This window comes from Rattus norvegicus, chromosome 6 (genome assembly GCF_036323735.1).
Source record: "Rattus norvegicus strain BN/NHsdMcwi chromosome 6, GRCr8, whole genome shotgun sequence".
NCBI classification, from domain to species: Eukaryota; Metazoa; Chordata; class Mammalia; order Rodentia; family Muridae; genus Rattus; species Rattus norvegicus.
This window is the reverse complement of record NC_086024.1, coordinates 85,934,119-85,940,224: the sequence shown is the minus strand read 5'-3', so window position 1 is coordinate 85,940,224 and position 6,106 is coordinate 85,934,119.

Genomic DNA, 6,106 nt, shown 5'->3' with positions numbered 1-6,106 from the left:
TTGCATCTTGAGTAATTAGAGCTTTTGGACTAATAATATTCATTTATTAATGAGTGCATACAAAGTGTGTTTTTTCTGTGATTGGGTTACCTCACTTAGGATGATATTTTCTAGTTCATGCCATCTGCCTATGTATTTTATGAAGTCATTGTTTTTCATACCTGAATAGTACTTCATTGTGTAGATATACCACATTTTTTGAATTCATTCCTCTGTTGAAGGGCGTCTGGGTTCTTTCTACCTTCTGGCTATTATAAAAAAGGCTGCTATGAACATAATGGAGCATGTGTCTTTGCTGTATGTTAGAGCATCTTTTGGGTATATGCCCAAGAGAGGTATAGCTGGGTCCTCAGGTAGTGGAATGTCAAATTTTCTGAGGAACCTCCAGACTGACTTCCAGGGTGGTTGTACCAGTTTGCAATCCCACCAACAATGGAGGAGTGTTCCTCTTTCTCCACATTCTCACAGGCATCTCTTGTTACCTGAGTTCTTGATCTTAGCCATTCTGACTGGTGCGAGGTGTAATCTCAGGGTTATTTTGATTTGCATTTCCCTGATGACTAAGGATGTTAAACATTACTTTAGGTGCTTTTGGGCCACTTGATATTCCTCAGCTGAGAATGCTTTTTTAGCTCTGTACCACATTTTTAATAGTGTTATTTGGGTCTCTGGAGTTCTTAGTATATTTTGGATATTAGCCCTCTATCAGATGTAGGGTTGGTAAAGATCTTTTCCCAATCTGTTGGTTGTCATTTTGTCCTAATGACAGTGTCCTTTGCCTTACAGAAGCTTTGCAGTTTTATGAGGTTCCATTTGTTTATTCTTGATCTTAGAGCATAAGTCATTAATTTTTGTTAAGGAAATTTCCCCCAATGCCCATGTGTTCAAGACTCTTCTGCACTTGCTTTTTCTATTAGTTCTAATTATCTGGTTTGATGTGGCGGTCCTTGATCAACTAGGACTTAAGCATGGACGGAGTGATAAGAATGGTTTGATTTGCATTCTTCTACATGCTGACCTCCCGTTGAAACAGCACCATTTTCTTGAAAATGTTATTTCTTCCGTTGGATGGTTTTAGATCCTTTGTCAAAGATCAAGTGACCATAGGTGTGTTGGTTCATTTCTGTGTCTTCAATTCTTTTCCACTTATTTATCTGCCTGTCTCTGTACTAATACCTTACAATTTTTATGACTATTGCTCTGTAGTACTGCTTGAGCTCAGGGATGATGATTCCCCCAGAAGGCTTTTATTGTTGTGTATAGTTTTCACTATCCTGGGATTTTTGTTATTCCAAATGATTTTGCAAGTTGCTTTTTCTTTCTCTGTAAAGAATTTAGTAGGAATTTTGATGGGGATTGCCTTGAGTTTATAGGTTGTTTTTTGGCAAAATGGCCATTTTTACTATATTAATCCTGCCAAATCATGAGCATGGGAGATCTTTCCATCTTCTGAGATCTTCAGTTTCTTTCATCAGGGACTTGACATTCTTGTAATACAGATCTTTCACTTGCCTGGTTAAAGCCACACCAAGATATTTTATATTATTTGGGCCTACTGTGAACGGTGTCATTTCCTTAATTTCTTTCTCTGCCTCTTTATCCTACGAGTAGAGGAAGGCTACTGATTTGTTTGAGTTAATTTTATACCCCGACACTTTGCTGAAGTTGTTTATCTGCTTAAGAAGTTCTCTGGTGGAATGTTTGGAGTCACTTAAATCTACTAGCCTATCATCTGCAAATAGTGATGTTTTGACTTCTTCCCTTCCAATTTCTATCCCTTTGACCTTTTGTTTTTTGATTGCTCTGGCTAGGACTTCAAGTACTATATTGAATAATCACGAGAGAATGGTCATCCTTGTCTAGTCCCTGATTTTAGTGGGATTGCTTCAAGTTTCTCTCCATTTAGTTTGATGTTAGCTACTGGTTCACTGTATATTGCTTTTAATATGTTTATATATGGGCCTTGGATTCCTGCTTTTCCAGGACTTTTATCATGAAGGCATTCTAATGTAATGGATATGCCTATGCATTGAGTTACTAAGCTGGTTGTATTTTCAACTAGTGAAAATATTCGACTGCTTCCAAAATGTTTATATTTAGTTTTCCTTCAATTCTCTTTCTACATTAGGGAAACAAGGATTTTGTTTGTACTCAGAAAGTGCAGTGAAATTTGTTTTTTAAAGTTCAAAGATTTGACTTAAGACAAATATGAAATTTTATCCAGTACTACTTAAAATACACAGATAATACAAAGTAATATAACATTCAATATAATATCTGTTGACAGAGTGAGTTTCAGTTCAAGCATATTTTGGTTGGCATTAACAATCAATCTGAGTATTCGAGTATGTTGAATATTTCCATTCACTATATGATCTTACTCTCAACAATTTAGATAAAGGAAACAATAAAACCCCAGATTTTATTTTGTTTTTTATTAATGATCTGCAAATTGTTCTGTCCAGTGAATTTGAAGCTATTTTAATACCCCACACCTTGCCACTAGTGTCATACATTTTTATTTATTCAAGAAATAGTCACTGGACATCTATGCTGGCAACATGCTTAATGAAGGAATCTGACATGGTGACTAAATAAAATAATTATTGCTGGAATTGAAAGCATGGTCAAACATTCACACATCACTATAAATGTGAATAGTAAACACTACTGTATAAAACAGCATGCCTTGAAGAATTTGACAGTATTATAAAGCATACATATTTTCTTAAACTTCTATAAATATTGAAAATATATTGCTTACATGAAATATTTTCTTTAAGTAGTTAATATTATTAGGTAACACTACAATATGTCATTGCAGCTTGAATGAAGAATTTCAGAAAATGGATAACATTTGTGTGAGTCTCTATGTATTTGTGTGCATTAAAATATTTATGGACATCTAGATCACAAGCAAAACAGCTTATCTCTAAATTCCTTAGTTTATATGTGATTGAGAATGTGTTGGGGAAATGAAAATTATCTCTAAAACTTATTTCTTAGTACTTAGGAATGAGTATTCAAAAAATGCATGAAGCTGACTTTTGGAAATTCTATATTTGCAATTTTTAGATAATCCCAATATGAAATATTATTTTATCTACAACATATTTTGTAATTCCTAGGGAGGTATCTATGTGACTTTTTACTTTGGAATCACTTCTCTAGTACGAAATCCAGAGAGTCTGTTTTTTTTTTTTTAATAATAAAGTTGAAAGGACTGAGTAGTAAAAATATAAGATCAGCCAAGGAGAAATGATTTTGATCATCTAAAAAGAATGAAAAAATTGTAGCATGAGTTATAGAATTTTGACATCCAAACAGAATGACTACTTAGATGTAACCATGCCTGATAAAGTATCTTAGTGAATATTCCCATGAGATACATTAATCTACAAACAAAAGAACGAACAGTCTTGCATTTTAACTTAGAGCTATTTTACAGAATATTGAAAAACTAAACAAAAATATCTTAATGGAATACGGGGAGTTACTATTTCTCAAAATCTTTGAACCAAGATAACTCACCACAGAGTTTCTGAATTCTCAATGTACATGCATAAGAATGAAGATTTTGGCCAGGCAGTGGTGGCACAAGCCTGTATCTGTGTTCATCTCTGTGTGTGTGTCTGTGGCTATGTATGGCTATGTACACATGAGTGCATGTGCCTATGGAGGTCAGAAGCATTACATGCCCCTGAAGTTGGTGCTAATAGTTGCGTATGACACACTCAGTGAAGGTTCTGGAAATTTAACTCTGGTCTTCTGCAAGAGCAGGGAATTGTCTTAACTAGTGAGAAAAGACTCCATCTCAGTTTGCTAAAATTGTTATTATTTATGACCAAAATCAATAGGGTCATACATAGCCCATTTTATCCAAATAGAAAGTTAGTCTAAACATATTTTTATATTTTAAATATCTAATACATATGTTTGAAGAACTAAAGAATGTTTTCAAGTATTTAATTAGTAACAATCTACTGTTTGTCAATGTGATATACAATGTGAAATGCATAAAATTTAGAATGACAAACTTGAAATTATAGTAAATTAAATGTATTATCATATCAATTATCTCACATTAATTTACTCAGTGATGAAAATTAATAAATTTGGGATATTGTACATGTGAACAAAATTATTTTTTAAAGTATATTGAACAATCTCAATTTCTTCACACATACAGCAATACTAATTGGAGCAGTCAATTAGAGTCAGAGCTTCTCTCTCTGTACTAATCATCATTCTTGTTTAACAGAATTATCTCTGTGTAGTTACTATTGCAGATTCTTTTCTTTGAAGGGCAATATTTGAAATTAAATTTAGGGGGCTGGGGATTTAGCTCAGTGGTAGAGCGCTTACCTAGGAAGCGCAAGGCTCTGGGTTCGGTCCCCAGCTCCGAAAAAAAAAAAAAAAAAAAAAAAGTAGAAATTAAATTTAGTCACAGTTTTCTCTTTTGAATTGATTCTCAATTCAACCAACTACAAAGGGAAATATGTAAACTGTCTCTTAAAATTACAAAGGCTGTCAAGTAAAATTTTGAAGGCAAATGTCTCAATTCAGATCTAAATGATAGACATTCTATGTGGTCATGAAGGTCAGGTATATAAGTTTCAGAAACCTTGAATGTGAAGGGAAGACATTTTCTTTGAGATATCACAAAGAGCTCATTTATTTGTTTATTTATTTATTTACATATTTGTTTGTTGGTTTGTTTGCTTATCTAGTTTTGCTAGGTTCTTTCTATTATGCTCTTCACCTTAATGGAAGCTCGTTGACTTGAAGACCTTCAGATTTGTGGAGTCCACTGACAAAAGTGGTAACACTATTTGAAATACCTTAATATCTGAAAGCCCTTATGGAAACATCAACAATGTACCACTTGTGTATTATGAATTAATATATTTTCCATGGAAAATTATCCATTACTTCTCTCAGAATCAAAGTTGAAAAAGAGATTATGACACTGGGATTTCTTCCAATGGCAAATATGAATGATATATAATGTCAACGTACAGCAATGACATTGCACTAAGGCAATAGGTATGTTTTTAAAATATAGATTATTTACTAACAGATGAATAACTGAACAATACTAAAGACAAATGCAAAGTCTTGTCCCAAGTCTCACTCTTCAAATTGCCTCTCTATCCTGACAAAACAAACAGATGCATTTTATTGAGTGTGTGTGTGTTTGTACATTAAATGTATATACATATGTATAATATGCACATATATATATACATACATTTGTGACATATAAAACTGGACATATGAATGGATATATATATATATAATATAAATATATAGAGAGATGTGTAGTATAGTTTTTATTATTACACTTTTAAATATTATTTAATATTTATATTCAAAAAACTCACTGAATATATTAAAGATTAAAAGTATGTACTTGTATATTCTCTAAGTATATTTGGTATATTTATAAATATAAATCAGGGATTAAATTGAAAATTAATAAAACATTTATGATATCATGACATTGTCATTAACAATATATTTGTTTTAAGATGGTTTATAGCAAATATGAAATAATCCATGGTAAATCTGTTTTTGAATTTTTACATTTCAAAATCTGAAGAATTCTGAGTATGAGCTAATTGTCAATGACATAACTTAATAAAATTTATAATATTATCAATGTGGACTTCCTGGCACTTTTTTTCAAGTCATAAATCTTGGGGAATATTTGAAAATTTAACAACAAATACTAGGCTTTATAGCCCATACTAAATCCTGATGTCAAAATTGTTCACCTTAGGCATTGTATGAAAGCAGTATGGACAAAGTGCAAAAAAATGATGTGACCATGAATCAATAAACTTTACTTACATAGCATTACGTAGTGAGTCTGATATGGCTTCAGAACTATAGTCATACTGTAAAATCTTGAAGAATGATTATGCAGAGAGAGGCTTTTATAATGTATGTGTATTTCTTTTGGGAATTATTAAGGAACATTGCAATAAAAGAACATTTCCCCTGTTAATAGTAACAGTTACCTATAATTTCCAAATTAACACAGCTTCAGTTGAGAAGAAAATTTCAGTGAGATTTGACTACATTGGTTTGTCTGATAAATATG